This window comes from Erinaceus europaeus, chromosome 10 (genome assembly GCF_950295315.1).
Source record: "Erinaceus europaeus chromosome 10, mEriEur2.1, whole genome shotgun sequence".
Lineage (NCBI taxonomy): Eukaryota > Metazoa > Chordata > Mammalia > Eulipotyphla > Erinaceidae > Erinaceus > Erinaceus europaeus.
In genome coordinates this window covers 72,394,014-72,416,473 of record NC_080171.1, presented here as the reverse complement: position 1 = coordinate 72,416,473, position 22,460 = coordinate 72,394,014, and the positions used below count along the sequence as shown (strand labels likewise).

The following is a 22,460-nucleotide window of genomic DNA, read 5'->3' as shown; positions in this document are numbered from 1 at the left end:
CCAAAAGTTTTTGTTTTGATTATTTATTTATTTATTTTACCAGAACACTGTTCAGCTCTGGCTTATGATGGTGCTGGGGATTAAACCTGAGACTTTGGAACTTTAGGCATGAGAGTCTCTTTGCATAACCATTATGCTATATACTCCACCCCACCCCCCAGCCCTGCTCATTAACTGGGTATTTCTGAAGGGAAGAGTACTACTTGCCTCTGAGGAAGAAATGCTGTGCTAGTAGTTGCAAAGATTAAAAGGCTTTTCACTTTACCCTCATTTTCATATCATTCAAACTAGAGTGAAATATCTATTTAGAAAAAAAAAGGTATTATTTACTTGGAATTATGTCCTCTAATATATATATTGCTTCTGGGTTATTGCTAGAGCTTGGTGCCTGACTACAAATCCACTGCTCCTGGAGGCTATTTTTCCCCTTTTGTTGCTCTGGTTGTTGTTACTGCTGTTGCTGTTGGATAGGACAGAGAGAAATCCAGCAAGAACAGGAAGACAGAGAGGGAGAAAGACAGACAAGACACTTGCAGACCTGCTTCACCATTCGTGAGGCAACCCACCTGCAGGGGGCTTGAACCAGGATACCTATGCCAGTCCTTGCGCTTTGTGCCATGTGCGCTTAACCCATTGCACTACCGCCTGGCCCCTTGTTCTGTTTTATTTTAATGAGGGGGGGGACATAGAGAGCGACCAGAGTACTACTCAGCTATGGCTTACAGTGGGGGAGAAGGGAGCAGGTTAAATGTGGAATTTTGGAGCTTCAGGCATGAAAGTTTTTTTGCATAATCATAATGCTGTCTCCTCCACCCACCCATCCCCTGCCCAAAATTATATCTTAATTCAGTAATGAAAATTAATTTAATTAATTAATTTCAGTAAGCAAAACTAAAAGAAAAACTCACAAGAAGACTAAATAAAAGACAAAGATCTTGAACACAGGAAACAAAAAGAAAATAAGCAAAGATGATTGTTCCAGAAGTATCAAATTTTAAAAATAAAAACTGAATCAAAAGAAAATAAAGTAGGCTGGGGAGATCGTATAGTGGATATGCACCAAAAGTCTCAGGTTCAATCCCCAGAACCACCATAAACTAGAGCCTGAGCAGAACTCTGGTTTAAAATATATATATATATAATTAGCATAATGGTATGCAAAGAGACTCTCCCTGAGACTCCAAAGTCCCAGTTTCAGTCCCCTGCACCACCATAATTATACCAGAGCTAAGTATTGCTCTGGGAAAAGAAAAAAATGAAAAACGTAATCACAGGTATAAACTAAGGCAAATTTTCTAATAAACTACTTCATCACAGTGGGGATGTGAAATTCTTCTTTACCATCTACCCCCCAAAGCTACTTAAACTAACAATAAAAGGCACACTTACTGCGAAACAAACAAAAAGGACTTTTCCTCAAGTGAAGTCTGGAAAAAGGGGAGAAGTGTTGTATTATTTTACCAACTATGAAAGCAAAGAATTACTACCACGACTGAGCATAGATGTCCTTAGACCCTGGCATTCTGATTGTCAAAACAGAAAAAGAAATGTGATAGGCCATATAATTTTCATAACCAGTTTAAACGACGTTAAGATCCTGTCCACGAGAGAAATAAATGTTTCCCTAAGAGTGAAGTGACATCTATCTATACTTCCTCCTATGAGAGATTCTAAATGGCATAGTGAGTCTTTATTAACAGTTCATTGGGTAATAAACGCCTAGTAAGTGTTTTTTATGTGTCCAGGCTATGTTCTAGAAGGTTGCTACATATCAGTCAATGAACCAGATAAAGATCCCTCCTCTGAGGCCAGGTGGTGGCACACCTGGTTGATCATGTTACCAAAGCACAAGGATCCAGGTTCAAAATCCGCCCCGGCCCTCCCTTTACCTGTGTGTGTGGGGGGGAGCTTAACAAGAGATGAAGCAGTATCTCTTTATTTCCCCCTCTCTTTTCAAATTCTCTGTCCTATCAAATAGAAATATTTTCATTAAAAAAAAAAAATCCCTCCTCTAGGGAAGCCCATAATATACTGACATAGATGGGCAATAAATTGTAGGAAATAGTATGGAAATTATATAATATGGTATTATGATATAGGACAAAAGAAAACAAGAATCAGGGGGATCAAGACTGGCAGTATAAGAAAGATTTTATTACTGAGCAATGAAGGTACTGAGATGCTGACATCTCAGCAAGGACTCAGCATGACCAGCAGACAGAGATAAGAGAGACACTGCAGAGGGCCAGGTGGTAGCAGGTTAAGCACACATGGCACGAAGCACAAGGACAGGCACAAGGATCCCAGTTGGAGCCACCGGTTCCCCACATACAGGTGGGTTGCTTCACGGGCAGTGAAGCAGGTTTGCAGAGGTGTCTATCTTTCTCTCCCCCTCTCTGTCTTCCCCTCCTCTCTCAATTTCTCTCTGTCCAACAACAACAGTAGTAGTAACAACAATAACAAGGGCAACAAAATGAGAAAAATGGCCTCCAGGAGCAGTGCATTCATGGTGTAGGCCCAGTGATAACCCTGGAGGCAGAAAAAAAGACACTGCAGACAGTGTGGGCATATGTGAGGAAGTGCAAGGAGACTGGAGCTGCAAATCATAGCAGCTTGAAGAGGAAATAGAAACAACTGACCAAGTCAGGGAAGTGAGGGAGTTCACTATAAATGCTCCCTCTTACAGAAACAGGAAGTCAAGAGAGGGTTTGAGCACAGAAGTGCCAGACTCTTCCGTTTTAAAAGATCATGTTAAATAGCCAATGAATGGAAGCAGCCTAAATGCCCATCAACAGATGACTGGCTAAAGAAGTTATGGAATGGAGGTGGTGTACCTGGTTGAGTGTACATGCTACAATGCACAAAAGCCCGGGTTCGAGCCCTCACCTGCAGGCGGAAGGTTTCATGAGTGGTGAAGCAGGTCTGCAGGTGTCTCTCTGCCTCTCTCCCTACCTCCTCCCTCCCTTTCAATTTCAGCCTCTATACACTAAATTAAGATAATAATTTAAAAAATAGTTTTAAATTAAAAAAAAAAAGAAGGCAGGAAGAACAGTTAAGAGGATCCTGCAGTAAACTGGGTAAAAGGAACTTCTGACTGTGGAAATGGGGCAGAGGGGGGCATATTCTGTACATATTTCTGAAGTGGAGTCATCAAGATTTAGATGTGGAATATGAGAAGGAGGATGACCATGACTTCACAGTTCTGGAGTTTTGCCATACATGGGAATAGCTAAATCATATGGGAAGAATGAGATTAGGGGAGAGGAGGCCTGAGTTTCTGTTTGGCCACATTGAGTGGCCAGATGAAGATAGTTTAAACATCCAGAGGAAGCAGCAGAAACATGAAAATGAAGGAAAGAGCTGGAGAGCTGGAGAAACGTGAGAATCAAAGGATTGGCAATAAAAGCTCAAATCACAGGACAGAAGGGAGCCACTAAGGGAATTAGTAACTACAAAAATGAAAATATCAAGAACTGAGTCCCAAGATCCTCAAAGAAATCATCAAGGCTGAAGAAGTGAGGCAGAACTAACAAAAGAAGATGAAGTACTCAGTGAGCAAGGAGAACAATCAACAGGTACAGGAAACCATTAACAGGACACGTTATATTATTCATCAATAAGAGCAAAAGGTGCAACATTAATCCCCAAATCAAGGAAAGCGATGTCATGAGAAGTCACAGCACAACAGTCCAGGCACTGAGTTTCTGGACAATTCTGATTTGCTAACCACCACAGAAGGGCTACTGATGGGAAGGTAGGCTGGAGAACAGAAGAAGGTCGAGGGCAGGCAAGCTGCTAAATTAGGGAACATGCCAGAGTTTAGACAACAATAAGGTATACACCCTAACTGGTTGGATAATTCTGGATTATTATAGTTGTTGTTATTATTATTATTTTGGCACCAGAGATGGAACTCAGGACCCTGCATATTTATACCGCAGAGCAAGCTACCAGGCCCAAATTTTTCTTTCTTTTTTTTTTTTATTTTATTTAGAGAGAGCATGTGTAAGGTGCTCTGTAGATGCTAAGGCACATGCTTCACTGTACGAACTATCTTCTGACCCCTGACTTCATATATTCTTTTCTATATGTTAAGACTTAGAGATGGCTCACCCAGTAGAGTGCATACTTTACCATGCTTGAGACCTAAGTTTGAGCCCCCAGCAACCACAGAGGAAGTTGCGTGGTATCTTTTTTTTTTTTTTACTTTTTATTTATTTATTCCCTTTTGTTGCCTTTGTTATTGTAGTTATTATTGTTGTTGTTGTTGATGTCGTCATTGTTGGATAGGACAGAGAGAAATGGAGAGAGGAGGGGAAGACAGAGAGAGGGAGAGAATGATAGACACCTGCAGACCTGCTTCACCGCTTGTGAAGCGACTCCCCTGCAGGTTGGTAGCCAGGGGCTCGAACTGGGATCCTTACTCCAGTCTCTCCTCTTTTTTACGGTCTCTGCTGTCAGTCCCTGTTCGGCGCCAATATGTTGGGCTGAGCTTCACTGATGGGAGACAGATGACCAGGGACTCATGGCTGGGTTGTATGCAGTATCTCTTTATTCATGCAGAACGCAGCGCAATCTAAGCCAAACTAAACTAAAACGAACAATGCTGTCCTTATATATACTTTCCAAGTAGGGTGTGAACAGGATATGACGTAGAGAGGGTGGGAGAGAAAAGTGACTGGTGAAAATCAGGGTGTGACAAGGAGAGGGGGCGGAGCACTGAACCACCAATGCCCTGGAGGGAGGGTGGTGCTTTATGTAAATGTAAAAGTGATTTATGTAAATAGACCGCAGCTTTGAGTGGGATCAAACCAATCCCATACTGGCATACCGGTGCTTAAACTGGATTAGAGGGGGGGGGGGGGAGGGAACGACCTGGCATACTACCCAACACTCTGCCTTCCATTCTCTATCTATACAAAAGAAAATCAAACTGAGTCCACCAAGAGAGGTGGAATCATGTAGACATGAAGCACCCTTGTGCTAAGGGGGAAAAATAAAGCTTATTAAAGCAGAAAATTTTCAGAAAGATAATGAAAGCAGCTAGGCAAGGTACTTGTGAAAAAAAAAAAAAACTACTGAAGCAGATGTACCAAGTACTTTTTTCTTTTCGGTTTTTTTTTTTTTTTAACCAGAGCACACTATTCTGCTCTGGCTTTATGGTTATGTCGGGGATGGGAATGAACCTGGGACTTTAGAGCTTCAGGCACGAGAGTCTCTCTACATCACCATTATGCTATCTACCCTGCCCTATACATTTTATTCTTAGCAAAAGGTCCCATCTCTGCCCTCTCTTGATATGACAGTACATCCACATTTAACTGACAGCAAAAAAAAAAAAAAAACATTATCAATTCAAAAAATAATTTTGATAGTTAAACCAAAAACAGTTAAACAAACAAAACCAGCAGCACATGAAAAATCAAGACATACAAAGTTAAGATCGTAAGAATAACTTCTGCATTAAAATACAGATCTCGAACCTTAAGAAATAATGAATGGAAAGTTACAAAGTGTGAGTACAGCTCTTCAGTTCATAAAAGATTAATCAGTCCAGAGCAAAAAACTAAAGCCTGCTTTCCATATCCCAGCAGACTGCTGAAGCACAACCTTTTCAAAATAAACCTTCATCAACAAGAGTTCTGAAAACGGCCTCTGAGTCAGCATAGTGGCCATGAAAACTCTGTGGGTGAACTCTGTGGCTGATTATGTTGTTGTTTCAATTATCTGCTGCTCTCCTTATATAAGGATTATATTTTCCAGTCATGCTACTTTATAATATCTCCAGAGAGAAGAGTAAATTACACTTCCCTACCCTGTTATTTAGGTGGGCTCAACCACATGACTTGTTTCAGCCAACTGAATGCTAGCCGAAGGGACTTGTAAGCAAAAACAGTAATAGTAGCAATAAATAGATTGGTTATTTTCTTTCTTACCTTCTTATTTATTTATTTATAAAAAGGAAACACTGAAAAAAACCATAGGATAAGAGGGGTACAACTCCCCACAATTCCCACCACCAGAACTCTGTATCCCATCCCCTCCCTTGATAGTTTTCCTATTCTTTAACCCTCTGGGAGTATGGACCCAAGGTCATTGTGGGATGCAGAAGGTGGAAGGTCTGGCTTCTGTAATTGCTTCCCCGCTGAACATGGTCGTTGACAGGTTGATCCACACTCCCAGCTGATTATGGGACCCAGACCAAATCAAATAGATGGGGTTTACAGTCAGGCTCAGGGAAAACAAACAAAAAAAAAAACTAGTATAGCCATAGGCCCTTTGGAATATAACTAAAATATGCCTACTAGCTATCTACAAAATGGAGTACCCCGCTTCTCTTCATCTGCACTATTCCAGCCTTTCTTAATTTCTATCATGAGACTGTAGAAATACAGAGTAACGAAGACCCTTGCAGTAGGAGCCACAGTTGTCAAGAAAAGTGAACAAGGAATTTAAAATACGTAGTTTTGGGGCTGGGTGGTAGCACACCAGGTTAAGCATACATAGTGCAAAACGTAAGGACCAGCTCAAGGATCCGGGTTGAAGCCACCAGCTCCCCACCTGCAGGGGAACTGCTTCACAAGCTGTGAAGCAGATTTGCAGGTGTCTTTCTCTCTCCCTCTCTGTCTTCCCCTCCTCTCTCAATTTCTGTCTGTCTTATCCAACAACAGCAGCAACAACAACAATGGGAAAAAGATGGCCACTAGGGCCAGTGGATTTGTAGGGTAGGCGCTGAGCCCCAGTGATAACCCTGGAGGAAAAACAAAGGAAAAAAATGTCATTTTAAGTTACCCAGAATTATCTAACCTAAACTGAGGGATGAAAGCATTATTGTTTAAGTATTTTCATGATAATGGAACTGATTAATTTCTAGAGCAATCTGACAGAGGTGGACTATAAATGAAATTCACATTAACTATCTGCATAATGAATATAATGAGTTGAAAAACAATTTGTAATTTTCTTTTCTTCTTTCTATTTTATTGGATAGAACAGAGAAAAATAGGGCAAGGAGAAACAGGGAGAAAGAAACACAGACACAGACTTGTTCCTCCTTGCAGGTAAAGAATGGGGGCTAGAAACTGAGTCCTTGCTCTTAAGAATACGTGTTTAACAAGGCCCCACCACCCTACTTGTACCTTTTCTAAAGAAACATTTTACCTTGCAAATACCTTGCTTCACAAGGAAGCAGGGGAAACTTAAATTACCTGTTTGACCTTTAGAAGCCCTTGCTAAGAACAATGGTAAATTCAGAGAAGATAAAGCTCAACAGCTCACCCTTCCAAAGGCATATAACTAATCTCTAACTGGTGTGTGGGGGGGGGAATAAAAATATAAAAATAGTCAAGGTTATAAACTTAACTGACATACCAATCTCCTAACAGAACAAGGAAATGCAACTGCTTGGGACTTAAGGGAGGTAGAAATCTTTCTCAAAAATGTTCATTTTTAGTTGTGTTTTACAATATTCATCCCTGTCTGGAAATCTTACCACTCTAGATCTGCAGATGCAAAGTTTTCAAATTACTGATTAAAACAGAACCAAATGAAAATGACTAACTCGATTCTAAAATTATTCAACAGAGGTAGTCTCTCCTCTCCTCTCCCTGGTCAACTAGGAATATCAAAGGAGACCAGCTGGGACCGCAGCAAGACAGGACTGAAAATGACTAGCTCTTTCCTTTTTTGTTCTAAAAGCCAAAGAGAAACAACACCCACTTACAACTGAAAACTACTTTTACAGATACTCTAATGAAAATAGGTATTAATCCATTTTAAAACTAAACACTAGAGATCTGAGAGATAGCTTACCTCATAGACTGTCAGCCCTGTTGTTTAAGGCCTTGAGTTTGATCCTGGGTACCACATGGAAGCACCAAGGACAACACTGGGGGAATACCAGGGGTGGTGGAGCAGTGTCGAAGTCCATCTCCTCAGCACTCTGCTTTTCTCTGGCTTGTTCTGTTTTACTCAGAACAATGTTCAGTGCTGGTTTATGATGGTGCTAAAGATTGAATCTAGGAGCTCTCAGTTATGAGCATTGTTTACATAACCATTAAGCTATCTAGGAAGGAAAAATTGGGCTGGGGAGGCCACTCAGCTATATGGTGCAAGCATGCTCTGGGTTCATCATCTCATGCCATACTTTTTAAAACATAATTTCTGGGCCGGCTCCCAAAAGATGCTTTGGTGCTGTGGTCTTTCACTCTCCCCTCTCTGTCTCTGTCTTTATCTAAAACAGGAAACAAACAAACCTAAAGTCCTGGATGAAAACACTTGCAAATCTATTATGAGGTCTTGGTTAGGTTGCAAATACAGGAGAAACTCAGAAAACTTATTAATACAAGGCTGATAAGCTGTCATATCCAGTGATCACAGTGAGACTAGACTGTTTCACTTGAAAGGAAACAAATAAAAGAAGGTACATGGGGATACATAATGGTTATGCAAAGAGACTCTCATGCCTAAGGCTCCAAAAGTTAGAGGTTCAATCCCCATACCACCATAATCCACAGCAGAGTAGTGCTCTTGTAAATAAATATAATAAAAGGAGGCAGAGTGGGATGGTGGCTAGTGAAAGCCAAGAAAACTCAGAGGCACAGAAACCACAGTTTGCTTATATAAGATACTGGGAGAAAAGGAATGTTATACTTTGCCTTGCAAATTTCAGAGTCTGGAGGCCCATGCTTTTTTTTTTTTTTTTTTTTTTCTCCAGGGTTATTGCCTGGGCTCAGTCACCACGAATCCACTGCTCCTGGAGACCATTTTTTTTCCTCCAGGGTTATTGCTGGGGCTCGGTGCCTACACTATGAATCCACTGCTCCTGGAGACTATTTCTCCCCTTTTGTTGCCCTTGTTGTTTTTATCACTGTTGTGGTTATTATCACTGTTGTCTTTGTTGCTGTCCTTGGATAGGGCAGAGAGAAATATGCGCTTAACCCGGTGACTTACCACACAGACCTCTGACTTCTTTTACTCAATAGACCTATGAGATTTATCATGCTGTGCCATGGAGCAGTCATTTGTTCTTGTTTGTTATTGCGCAGTATTTCATCACATAGCCACACAGTAATTTATTTACACATTCGAAATTTTTATTGTTTCTATTCATCTCCTTCTCTCTAAGCTGGAGCACTGCTCAAGTCTGTCTTGTGATGGTGTGGGAGGATTCATCCAGGGACTTCAGAGCCTTAGGCTTGAAAATCTTTTTTGCAAAACCACTATACTATCCTTCCTAATCCCATTTCCATTATTCTATTATGAATATTCCCATAATTGCTTCTGAAACACACATGCATTCATTCCTAGTGGATGTCTACCTCTAGGAGTCTGATCTTGAGTTACATGATATATATTCATTCAGTCTTATAAATCCCAATAGCTTTCCAAAGTGGATCAGCTAATTCATATTTCCATTATCAGTGTGCAAGACTTTGAGCTTTCTAATTTCCATGAATATTTGGCTATCAGTTGTAATGTTTTAAAATTTGAAGCATTCAGGTACCTAAACACTGGGACTTCGCAGCACTTTTAATTTATATTTTACTGATGACTAACAATGTTGACTCTCTTATTCCCATTTTTTAAACTGGGTTATCTGTGTTTCTTGTTAACTTGCAGTTGTTCTTTTTTTATCTGAGACTAGTTTGTATATATAAATGTATATATGTATATAAGCATATACATATATCTAAATATGTATCTACATACATATGATATATATATATATATATATATATATATATATATATATATATATATATCATTTCTTTGAGAAAAAGATCCTTTGGGTCTAATACAGTCTTATCAAGGAATATGGTTGATTTAAGGGAATTTAACAAGTTAATTGAATGGGATCCAAGTAGGCCCTGAACAATAAACACAATACCACTATGTCACTTCCCCAAGGTTTTATTGATAAATACAAGAAAACCCTGTTCAGAGCACCAACTTGAACATCCAAGAACCTATCTCTTCCCACTCCAGTGCCTCCCAAGAAAAGGACCCCAGCCTCATCTCTTCCCAAGCAATTACAGGAACCTCCCTTGGTATTAACCCAAACAATGAGTGCACATTTTCTCAGTTTAGGGCAAGAGGAGAAGCAATAGGCAGTGATCAGATTTCAACAAAGGCTGGGTAAGGTTCACACAGCTATCACCTCTGATTCTCTCAACTTCTCAGTTCAGTATCTCCCAGGATCCTCGTGTTATAGGCAGAGGAAGAAAGCTTGGCAGAGCCAAAATTGGGGCAGGGATTCAACAGATGGGAAAAAGGTGATGATACCTCTCAGAGCTGAAGCTTCCTACTGGATCCTGATGGTCTCTGCATACTTATGGGGGTTCTTCATCCACCCACGGTATGCTACCTGGAATCACAACCATTGTTCTGCTCCTCTGGACAAAAGTAATTGTGATGCATTTTTTGAAGGCTGCTTTCCCCAAGGAAATTTATGATCAGGAAATACTGCCATAGGTGTTCCTTGATCTTCCTTCCCCACTCTCTCTTCTGCCTCCCCTTACTTCATAACCCATGATCAGGTTTAAACAACCATGGCATAATTAATGGCATTAATGTTTGTTTTTAAGAAGCACAGAGATCAAAGCAGCACATGCCCAGCAGGCCACGAAACGTTAAGACTCTAGAATCTCTAGAATCTCAGTTTCTAACCCTGGCCCTGGATTAAGTCAGAGCGCTTCAGTCTCACCAGTTCAACAACAAAGGTTAGTAAAAGAAGAAGAGATGGGGGAAATTAATTGTATGTCTCGAAGTTTTTCAAAACACAAACTGAATCTTTTCAATATATAAGCTGTGTAATTGATATGCAGACCCTCTCAAAAGCCTAGACCAAGTAGATCAGAAGCAACCAATAGCACAGCTATATACAAGATACTGGGTACTGTACAGCAAACCCTAACAAAAGGACTTTTCAAAATTAACCCAATTACCAAATAATGTGATGATAACATTAACTACTGATTGTCTTTTTGAACCCTAAGACAGCAGGAACCTCACATCTCCACTATAGAGCCTCTACTTCCCCCAGTCCTGGAACCCTTGGATAGGGCCCACTTTCCCGTATGCCTCTCCCAATCCATATCAAATAATATTGCATCTGCCGATCACAACCTAACCAACACAACAACTGCCACCTCAACATGCTTCACTTCAGACTGTGTCCAGAGACTTCACGTGTGGAATGACAACCCTTCAGCTTTATTACTCGGGTGAGACCTTTCCTTTCATAGTATACTCTAATTCCATCTCAGGTGGTTCACTTTCTAACAAAGTCCCAAAACCTAGATATACACCAGTTTCTGTGAGAGAGAGCATATGTTCACACATATCCGTAAACTACTGCAAAATATATACCTAAAAGTAGAAGTACACTAGAGTTTGCAGTGAGTACCCCCTAACACTTCCTCTCCACTATTCCAACCTTTGGGTCCATGATTGCTCAACAATTTGTTTGGCTTCGCATGTTAACTCTCTTTTCAGTCACCAGGTTCCAGATGCCGACCAGGCTTCCCTAGACTGAAGACCCCACCAATGTGTCCTGGAGCTCAGCTTCCCCAGAGACCCACCCTACTAGGGAAAGAGAGAGGCAGACTGGGAGTATGGACTGACCAGTCAACGTCCATGTTCAGCGGGGAAGCAATTACAGAAGCCAGACCTTCTACCTTCTGCAACCCACAATGACCCTGGGTCCATGCTCCCAGAGGGATAGAGAATGGGAAAGCTATCAGGGGAGGGGATGGGATATGGAGATTGGGTGGTGGGAATTGTGTGGAATTGTACCCCTCCTACCCTATGGTTTTGTTAATTAATCCTTTCTTAAATAAAAAAGAAAAAAATAAAATAAAGAAGAAGAGATGGGAAAGGGAAAAAAAAAAAAAGACCCTATCTTAAAGCGTCAAGGAAAGAAAAGAGATGTTAAGGACAAAACATTGTTTGGTAGATTGGACAATCGGAGCCCAGCCAGGCACCCACTGTTTCTTGAGTCGTGATACTTTGTTTCTCTAGAACAAAGACACCAGAAGCTTGAAAAGAAAACAGAGGAAATTCATTGAAGTTTTCGAGTGTGCAAACAGTAACCTTCTGTTTCCTGCATTTGCCTAAAATAAACCTAAACAACAAATAGATAAACAGAAACCAATTGTCTCAGTCTACTAGCCTAAAATTTAACTGAAATTTGACCAAACCTCACTGAACTTGGAGAACATAATTTACAGTACCCTTAAGGATCCCAGTTTGCATGCACCCTGCCCCTAAGGAAAAAAAAAACAAACAACTATATGCAGGGGAGATGAGAGATAAAGAAAAGAAACCAGATTCAGTGACATGCCTAGGGGATGAGGATCAAATCCCATGAGGACAAATCTCTTTATAACCAACATGGTTTCATGGTTTAAACTTCAGATGATGGAACATAAAATTCCTGATCACCCGGACCACTACAGTAACTGATGAACTAGTAATTTCATACAGAGCTTTGCAGCCTTAGTATGAGGCTGATAAAATGTTATATATTTACCGCGCAAGTATTTGTAAATGCCAACAAGGCATAACCTGTCACCTCCCATAAAATGTACCTGCTATGGCTCAAACCAGTACCTCACATGTGTCTGCCATCCCATCATTCATTCTCAGCACTGTGAAAGCAACTCAGACCCCACTTTGGAGTCATAACTGTTTCCTTGCCCTCTGCTCCTCAACACACCCCTCCAACTGCTGCCACTACCAGGAAAATATGTCTGCACACAAGTTCACAGGATTTCATCAGAGGATTAGTCTAAGTCCCCTGAAACTGAAGAAAAACACATATGTAAACTTTCAGCAGCAGTAAACTTTGAACTGTTTCTCCCAAAGAGTTACTGAAACTCTGCCAGGGTTAAGAAACTCTTAAAGAAAGAAAACCTCCATCATTTCTCTAGCAACCTCCTTGATAAGGATTCAGCAAACTCTCCTCCCACTCAAGGAATTATAGCATTGAAAAGAGAATCCTGTAAGGTGTCCCTGCAGGCAGAGAAATCTTTTTTTTTTCTTTTTTTTATAAAAAGGAAACATTGACAAAAACCATAGGATAAGAGGGGTACAACTCCACACAGTTCTCACCACCAGAACTCCGTATCCCATCCCCTTCCCTGATAGCTTTATTCTTCTGGGTGTATGGACCCAAGGTCATTGTGGGATGCAGAAGGTGAAAGGTCTGGCTAGGCAGAGAAATCTTACTCTGCCCTCAAAATCAGAATCCTGTCATACTCCAAAGGTTATTTAGGTCATGCCACCCACAGGATTTAATGTTCCCACCAGGAGGTCAAACCACTTTGCAGAAGCTAGCACATCTAATATGTGGCTCAAGTATTCCACTCCTAGATAAACACCCATCAGAAATCCATCCATCTGCCCACCAAAAATCATGCACCAATTTGTCTGTGATAGCACTGGGTGTTTGTTTGTTTTATAGGCCTATTGGACATTCTGCATGTTTTCTTTTATCTTTTCCTTTTTTTTTAATTTTAATCAGAGCACTGCTCAGCTCTGCCTTATGGTGGTGCAGGGGGACTGAACCTGGAACTATGGAGTCTCAGGCATGAGAATCTGTTTGTATAACCATCTACCTCCGCCTGATAGCACTGTTAATTTCACACCCAAACTGGGAACATTTAATGGACATATCAAGTAGAACAGATAAAAGTGGCATATACACACAATGGGATACCATATAGTAACAAATATAGACCATTCATAATTATTATAGAAGAACTTACAAACATGACAAGGAATAAGAGAAGGGAAACATAAAAGTACACAGTGATTCTGTGGATATACAGTTCAAAAGTTAACAAAAATCATCTATGATGCTAGAAGTAAGAAGCCCTCTGGTGTAAGAATGGTGACTGGAAGGGGTCATGATACAAAAATACCAGCCTGAGTCTATGGCTCTATTTTGGGAACAGAGGTGAAGTATTTGGCAGAAAAGAGAGTTAGAGCAATCACAAAACTGGAACAACTGTGGTCCCTAAAAGAGGCTACTCTTAAGCAATTATTTTTCCAGGAAAGGGCAATTCTGTTGAAATGAGTAAAGTAAAAGGGTGAGGAAAAAGGAAGGGGGATAGGGTTGGAGGAGAGAAAGGGAGAGAAGAAAAGAGATGGATGGATTGATTAATGACTCAGTACTAATTCTACCTTTCATCTAATTATTTTCTTTGTATTTACCCCAAGACTGAAGGGTGAGTCAGTTAGAATAACCAACAGAAATCTCAACAAGTTTAGCCAAAAATTTCGTGCAGATATTGACCACTCTACACGTCGTGCAGATACTGACACCCTACACAAGTAAAAACTTGTGTACCATAGTTAACTTGGTACATAGCTTTTATCTGTAATACATAATAGATGTAGATCATCAAAAGTAGAGAGCTGTGTGCTTCTCTGGGGATCATATATTTAGAAAAAGGGATTAGCATGTCTTCTAAGAGTTAATCTAAGCTCCATTGCTCAATTCCATTAACTAAATGAAATCTTTCTAACCCCAACAGAGCTACAGGGTTTCTGACATTGACTGAAATATATAACTGTTTCCAATTAGCTGATTGCTTTTGTAATGACAAAGAGCATCAGGATACCTACCTACTTCTATAGGGTTTTTCTAACCAGATGATGGCATCATGCTATTGGCCTTTGCTTTCAGCATTCACACTTCAAATGCAAAGCACAAGGGAGCAAAAGGCAAACAAGCATCTATGCTCACAAGCCAACATATTTGATATAAGGGCACAGGAATTTTGCTGGTGGGTAGGATGAGTTGTGCATGCACATGCACACACACTATTTGAAACTAGACTCCTAAAGTCTTACAATATCACAAACCAATGCTAAACCAACGAAAAATGTTTAAGCCAATATAGAGAACACATGGACTCTTGAATGTGACTCCTGCTTGCTTTGCTTTGTAGAGTAGATGCCCATTATAATTCACATGCCAACTGGCTAAGAGCTTCAGTGTCAGCTTGCCCTCATTCAAGATGCCTTTTCATCTTTTTCTGTTTGCATCATTCTTACTATGTGCAAATATTACTTCAGAAATGTAGTGACATTACATGACTCAAGCTTCCTGAGAGTAGAACTTAAGTGTGTTTATACATAGTCGTACAGTGTAGTATTATTAAATTTCTGACTATTATGCATCACCTTACATATATTTGTATCTTTATATATATAGATGTAAACAAAGGGATGGATGTATTACTCAAATATATGAGAGGAATTCCCTCACAGTGCATACATATATCAAATTATAGTATTTTATCAGTTTTATCTGTGGTTACAATTTTGCTGATCACACTTAGAGCAGAAAAACATCAACAAATGGATTAAAACAGCCACCACAATGAGCGTTTACTGTGTACTAGGAAGTTTCCACTTTACCTCATTTCATGTTTACAATGAGCCCACAAAGGGATGTGTTAAAATTCCCTTCTATGGATGCAAAGTTAACAGTGGGAGAAGTTCAGTCACTATTCCAAAAGACACTCAGCAAGTGGCAGAAGTTGGGCTCCAACTAACCAGACAAACTGGGTCCAGAGCTTTAATTCCTCCACAAAGACCACCAGGCTGGCTCAGCTGTCAGGAGCCATGGGATGAGAAGACTCTCAGGTTGCCGTGCACCCGAGTCTTTGAGCATGTGACTGACCACGCTGCTGTGTGTTTGGCAATATCTTCTAAACTGACCCTTAGAACTCAGAAATTCTTGCGTGCATACCCCCTAAAAAAGTGAGCGTGTGCATCAAAGCCTTGCCATGATTGCTGATAATCATACTGTTCAACACAGAGGAAATCCGTGAACAACTCAAATGTCCATCTCACTGGATGGATGAACTGGGGAGTAAATAATGGAATATTTGACAACATTATTTGACAACAGTGATAATGGCTGAACTATAGCCACATACAATATAGCTAGACCTCACAAACATATGTTGACAGGAAGAAATCAAATACAAAAAAAAAATTGCAGAAACTATATGATCCCACCTAGACAGTGTATGAAAATAAGCTAAACAAATTTATAACTGGAATATTACTGCGGGATAGACATCAGAAAATAATATGAGAGGTCATCTCTATTTCTTGATCTTGGTGCTGGTTATAAGATCTGTATATATGCTACAGTTCAATTTTAATTTTCATAAAAGGACAAACCAAGCTATTCATGTAACATTTTAAATCAGAGGACAGTGTGATTACTGCACAATTTGGATAACTTCAATTCTGCTCACTAAAATAAGATTTTAAAAATATGAGCTGGGTGATTATCCACAAAAGACTTTCATGACTGAGGCTCTGAAATCACAGGTTCAATTCCCAGAACTACCAGCATATTCCAGAGTTGAACAGTGTTCTGTCAAAAAAAAAAACAACAACATAAACATTTATCTATATATGTCATAAATAAACAGTCCAAGAAATGCCCCATCTCTAACTTTTCACTAAAAACCCCTTTGCTACTTCTGTGTCCGTGTACCCCACAGCTGCTCCACTGTAACAAATTTCAGCTCTCACAAGCACTGTCCCTTTGGTCACTCTATCCCCTCCCCCAATTCCTTATATTTGCTCCAATTGGACCCTTCTTTCTCCTCCTCCTCCAGCTCCTTCCCCTCTTTCTTGCCCTCTCCCTTCTAAGCCCCCACCCCAACTATGGTGTAAGTTAATGCAAGAGTAATGAGTTCAAAGAACTATTTGTGCAGATGTTGGTAGCCCTGAAATGAATCTAAATCTGGAATATATTGATTCTACAGGCCATTTGCATGTGGTTACTTGGAGGCCAATTCAGATGATTTAAAACAGAACTATTTTTAAACTTTCTAACATCTCCATCCACTTCTAATGTGTGAACACACACACACACACACACACACACACACACACACACACACACACACACACAGAGTCTGGATTAACTTTTGCTGAGCAAGCAGCAGAGCTATAAAATATGGTTTGTGGACTCCAATAATATAGGGTGCTCTGAAGCACTTCTCTGCATGTGGGAACAGACTGCTTTCCCTGTTTGAGTATCTTAACTGAAGGCAATTATTCCTCCATTGATGGTTCCCCACTCCTCCCTCACCATGACATCGCCCCTTTTTAACCTGTTTTCCTAACTCCTCAGTGTCCGCACTTTTCCTCAAACCTATTCACTCCAAGAGGACCAAAGTTAATCATCTCTTCTTCGCTCACTCAATCTCTGTCTTGAAAAAATCTTCACCAAAAGTGAAAGAGTGACTGATAATGGGTTTAGGGTTTCTTTTTTGGAAAGTGTCCCGAAATTAGATAGTAGTGATGACCGCATAGTTCTGTGCTTAACACTAAAAACCACTCACTGCATCATGCACTTTAGGAAGTTCTAACATCTCTGGCCTTTTCACCACTACTCAATTTTTAAATAAATAAAACAGACGTGCCTAACTTTGTAGGGAAAGGATGTGGTTGAAAATAGCAACCAGAGACTGTGCAGCTAAGTGTCCTGTAAAATTCAAGTTGGCTAAAACTCATGAATTAAAAATGAGGAAATGTGGTGAGTGGGTGGGAAAAATACAGATCCAAGAAGGATGGTGGAGTACCTAGTGGGGGTTGTATTGTTATATGGAAAACTGTGAAATGTTATGCATGTACAAACTATTGTATTTACTGTCGAAGTAAAACACATTAATTCCCCAAGAATTTTTTTTTTTAAATGAGGAAATATAGCCCTGATTTCCATCCAGCTCATGGGGCAGGGGTTGTGGAGTTAGAAATTGCACACCTGGGGGTGTGGCACACCCAGTTGAGAACAAATGCTACTGTGTGCAAGGACCCAGGTTCAAGCCCCCCAGTCCCCACTTGCAGAGATGAAGCTTGGCAAGTGGTGAAGTAGGGCTGCAGGTGTCTTTCTGTCTCTCTCCCTCTCTACCCCTTCCATCTCCATTTCTCTCTGACTCTATGCAGTAAAGGGAAGGGGAGGGAAGGGAAGGGGTAAATTTTCAGTCACAGATCTATCTGGGTGAGGGGCCTTGTGACAACACTGTTGAGCCTCAAGTGGAAGGCCCGGGCCCCAGGGAGTAGAGCGAGCGCTAGGGGGCGCCCTCGAGTGAGCCTGGGCTCCCCCGGGGCCATGGCGCGGGGCAGGTGGCCCGCAGACACCCCTTCCCCCCCACCCCGGGGCCGGACGGAGGCGCGGGAAGGTCAAGGCAAAGTGGCCCGTGAGCAGCTCGGAACTTCCCAGGCGCTTGAAACAACGGGGGTGGGGGTCGCCGTGCCAAGCCAGGTTAAGGGTGCGCGCCCCGAATCCTCCACCAACTCATGCATCCCGGCGGGGCTCGGCGGGACCCCGAAGTCTACGGGATTCTGCACCCCCAGGCCCGGCCGGGAGCGGAGGAGGTGCCCCAGGGCACCTGCCACAGCCGGGGAGAAGATAAAGGGGGGCGGCGTCTCCCCCTCCCGAGAAGGGCAGCCCGGAACTTCCAGGAGAGAAGTCTCCGAGGAAGGGGAGCGGGGTGTGGGGGAAAGGTCTCCCACCTCAGCCCCAGGCTGATAAGGGGCTCGGGGTGCCCAGGGGCGTGCACCTCCGCCCGGACTTTCCCGCCGCTCCTGCCTCGGGCCGGGAAGCCTCGCCGAGCTCACAGACCAGGAACCCCCACCATCACCACCGCCGGATCCCCAGCCCCCAGCCCCCGCACCTAGCGGCCGGAGAGACCCCAGCCCCCAGCTCCCAGCCGCCGCCGCTGACCCGGTGCGCCCCGGGAGTGCCTCCGGAGCCGGCTCGGGGTCCGAGTCCGCACGTGGGGGCTCTGACGGGCCTCCGCTCACTCACCTCGGGCGCTGCTCCAGCCGCGCACTCGGGTCCCCGCGGCCGCAGAGCCCCGGCAGGGGGCGGGTCAGGGGCGGGGCGGCCCAGCGCCACCTTCCCCCAGGCCGCCGCGGGGCGCGCCTCCCCGGGACACCCGCTCTGAGCGCGGGCGGCCGGGAGCCTGGACTGGGGGGGGGGGTCGGGTTCCCGCGCTCTCCGCCGCGAGCGCTTTGTACCCCTGGCCGGCCGCCCAGTGCGCCTGCGCACCCCCACTCACACCGGCTCCCCAGGCACCTGCCTGCACCCCCCCTTTCACCCGCAGGGTGGGTGGGGGAGGGCTCCTCCACGGACCGCTAGAATTAGACTTTTCCAGCCCTGAATGCTCCTTCCAAGCGTGCTTATCCCATCTCCCAGTTTACCCAGCCCCCATAGTTGCTTTTCTTCTTTTACTTCTTTTTTATCTTTCTTCTCTTCCTCCTCTTTCTCTTCTTTCCCATTTATCCTAAGGCTTTTTAAAAGTTTATTTCTTTATTTGTTGGACAGAGATAGAAATTGAAAGGAGAGGGAAAGAGAGAGACACCTGCAGCCCTGCTGCACCACTCATGAAGCTTCCCCCTGCATGTGGAGAACTGGGGATTTGAACCCAGTTCCTTGTACATGGTAACTTAAGTGCTCAACCGGGTGTGCAAACCTCTTAAAATTTCTTTTTTTTTTATTTTAATTTTTTTTTTCTACAAGAGCACTGCTCAGCTTTGGTTTATGGTGGTGTGGAGGACTGAACCTGGGACTTGAAGCCTCAGGAATGAGAATCTCTTTGCATCACCTTTATGCTATCCGTCCCGCCTTCGAATTGCTTTTCCATCCTCTCTGATACCGAATACTTGGTCAAAGGCACCCAGTTACAGGCACCTGGTATGTAAACACCCCCTCCCCGCCCCACCCTCCAACTACCACACACACCGCCAGGTGCCTATCCCTCCACCCAGCTAACATGGTTGTGGGGGGAGTGGAAGGGGTGGGGAGGTGTTTCCCCACACCGTTATGAGCGGGGTCTGCATCTGGAGTACTCACTGATCGATTTCCCGCAGGTGCAGCGGCCTCAGAGGCATCCAGGAGCCTCCTGTTTGCCTGTGCCTCCAGCTGCCCTGTCTGGTCCTCCATGCTCTCTCTGGTAGGAAGGAGAGGGTGCATGTGCTAAGGATGGGGGCATGCAGGGGGGGGGGGGGTGTACTACAAAGACTGTTTGCCTTGGGAATTGAGGACCAAACTACGTGGTTGCTAGATTCTGAGGAGTTGCAGTGGGTGTAACAGAGGTGAGCTGGACTGAGAAGGCTGTGGCTTGAATCTTCTTTCAAGTTGAAGATGGTTTGAATGAATTAAGGAAGAGCTTAGGGAGGAAACATTACAGGAGGATTGACTTTGGTGTGTGTGTGTGTGTGTGTGTGTGTGAATTAGTAATGTCAGCTCTCCAATCACTGATAGTCTTGAAGGAAGAGAGGGGACCTACCCCAGGGATCCCCAGCACAGCACACACCCTCCCTGGGAGGAGGCTTACTTTAGGTGATAGTTTTGGGATTTTGTTGTTGTTGTTGTTGTTTACTTGATTGTTTTTGCAAGTGCGTTGAAGTGAAGGGTCAGCAAACCTCGCAAGGCAAAATGCCAGGCTCCACGGAGAGGAATCTGTGAAATCAGTGCTTCTTCGCATGTTCAGGGCAGAGCACACCTCAAATTCCTGAAATTGATGACCCCTATTATTAAGAAGACAGGCATAGTGCAGTTCCAAGGTATGTGGGACATAAATGTCATTTTTTGTGCCTGCCTCAGTGCCAGGTCTCAGGATGACAGTAAACAAACTCCATGTGGCCCTTAGTCTCTTTATCTGTTAATTTATGTTGTAAACTCTGATGTGTGTTTTTTTTTTTTTAATCATGGGAACTCTGTAGAAATTCTCTAAATTCTCCCCACTCTCCCCCCACCAAAGAAAATGTCCAACATTCTATGAAAACAGCCATTATTGCCAAGGTGGTGGGGAGAGGAACCACACAGGTGCTCCTCAGTCAAGTGCCTTCTGCCTTCATTTCTCCTTCTTTATATTCATTTAGTCAATATTCATTAATCCTGAAAAGTAAGGTGACCAAATCAATTAAAAATAGCCAATTCTGAATTTAAGTGTATTTATACTTGAAATCCTACCTCATGATCACTCATTTTTCTACTGAAATACAATGTACATTGCATAAAATGTGTTCTAAGTATATAATCAAGTCATTTGGAATATGTTCACAGCTTTATGGTCATCATTACTACTAACCCCAGAATATTTTCATCATCATAATATTCAAGAGCTTACCCACAAGCAGATACTTCCAGATTAACACTCACAGTCTCTGGAAGCCATGAATCTACTTACTTTCTATGGAATTTTGTCAGTTTGGGATATTTCACATAAATGTAGCCTTTGGGTTTGACTTTTTTTTTTTCCTCCAGGGTGATCTCTGGGGCTCGGTGCCTGCACTATGAATCCACTGCTCCTGGTGGCCATTTTTGTTGCCCTTGTTGTTGTTGTTATTGTTATTGTTGTTTTGGTGCTGCTATTGTTGTCAGGTAGGACAGAGAGAAATCAAGAGAGGAGGGGAAGAGAAAGATAGACACCTGCAGACCTGCTTCACTGCCTATGAAGTGACTCCCCTGTAGGTGGGCAGTCAGGGGCTCAAATCAGGACTTTGTGGTATGTGTGCTTAACCCGGTGTGCTACCACCTGGCCCCCTTGGGTTTGACTTCTTAAACCTGGCATACTATGATTAACTTTTAGAGAAACAGACTTTCCAAAATTACAGTATTAGTTTACATTCTCATCAGCAATATATGAGTGCCAATTTCACCAAGTCTTTGCCAACAGTTGTTGTCCCCATGAGGAGCTAGGAGCTTGAACCAGGCCACTTGCACATAGTAAAGTCTGTGCTTCATGGAATGAGTTATATCCTAGCTCCTTCTTGCATATGTTGAAGTTTCTCTGAACTTCCCCCTTTGTTTCTAAAAACTGTGGATTGTAATCAAGCCTATCTCAAAGTATAAAGTGTCTTCCACCTTCATTTCTCCCCCCCAAAAAAAACCAGTCAAACCACCAACAAACAAACATCAATGCCAAGCCTCATAAGTTCTAGATTTTACCAGGGAAACAGTATGTTTCTTCACTCTCTGCCAAAGGGGTGGTGTCTTTCTAATTGAAGATCAAGAAGAGACAGAAAAATGAGCCAGGGATAGGAGAGACACCACAACACTGCTCCACTATTCATGAAGCTTTCTCTTCTGCTTCTAAGAAAGCTCCTTTCTAATGAATCTTTATTTATATTCAACAGTCTAGACAACTGACCTATTGCCAGTGGCTCTGTGTCTTCCTCCCCCAAGTCAGTGTTCTATTCCCCCTTGTTAGATAAAGCTAAAATGGAGACAGCAGAGAGAAAAGATCCAGATGACCTGCTCAGCTTCTTTCTAGAGCCCAAAGTTCATTATTTGGATGTTACTAGTTGTGTTTTTTTTTTCTCTTTATTATTGGATAGAGACAGAGAGAAATTGAGAGGGAGGGGGAGATAGAGAGGGAAGGAGACAGAGAGACTCTTGCAGCCCTGCTTCA

The 22,460-nt window shown here is 42.6% G+C and overlaps 1 protein-coding gene across 4 annotated transcripts in view; it reads right to left on the bottom strand.

Annotated features, from left to right (window-relative positions):
- Positions 1-18,994, bottom strand: part of KANK1 (KN motif and ankyrin repeat domains 1) — a 246,845-nt gene extending 227,851 nt beyond the window's left edge. For 2 of the 4 annotated variants that reach the window (XM_060199745.1, XM_060199748.1), the window contains exon 1: positions 18,851-18,994. The gene's annotated coding sequence lies outside the window, so the exon portion shown is untranslated. The remainder of the gene's footprint in view (positions 1-18,850) is intronic. The other 2 variants (XM_007528455.3, XM_016190553.2) reach the window with 1 other exon arrangement.
- Between the last annotated feature and the right edge of the window lie 3,466 nt (positions 18,995-22,460).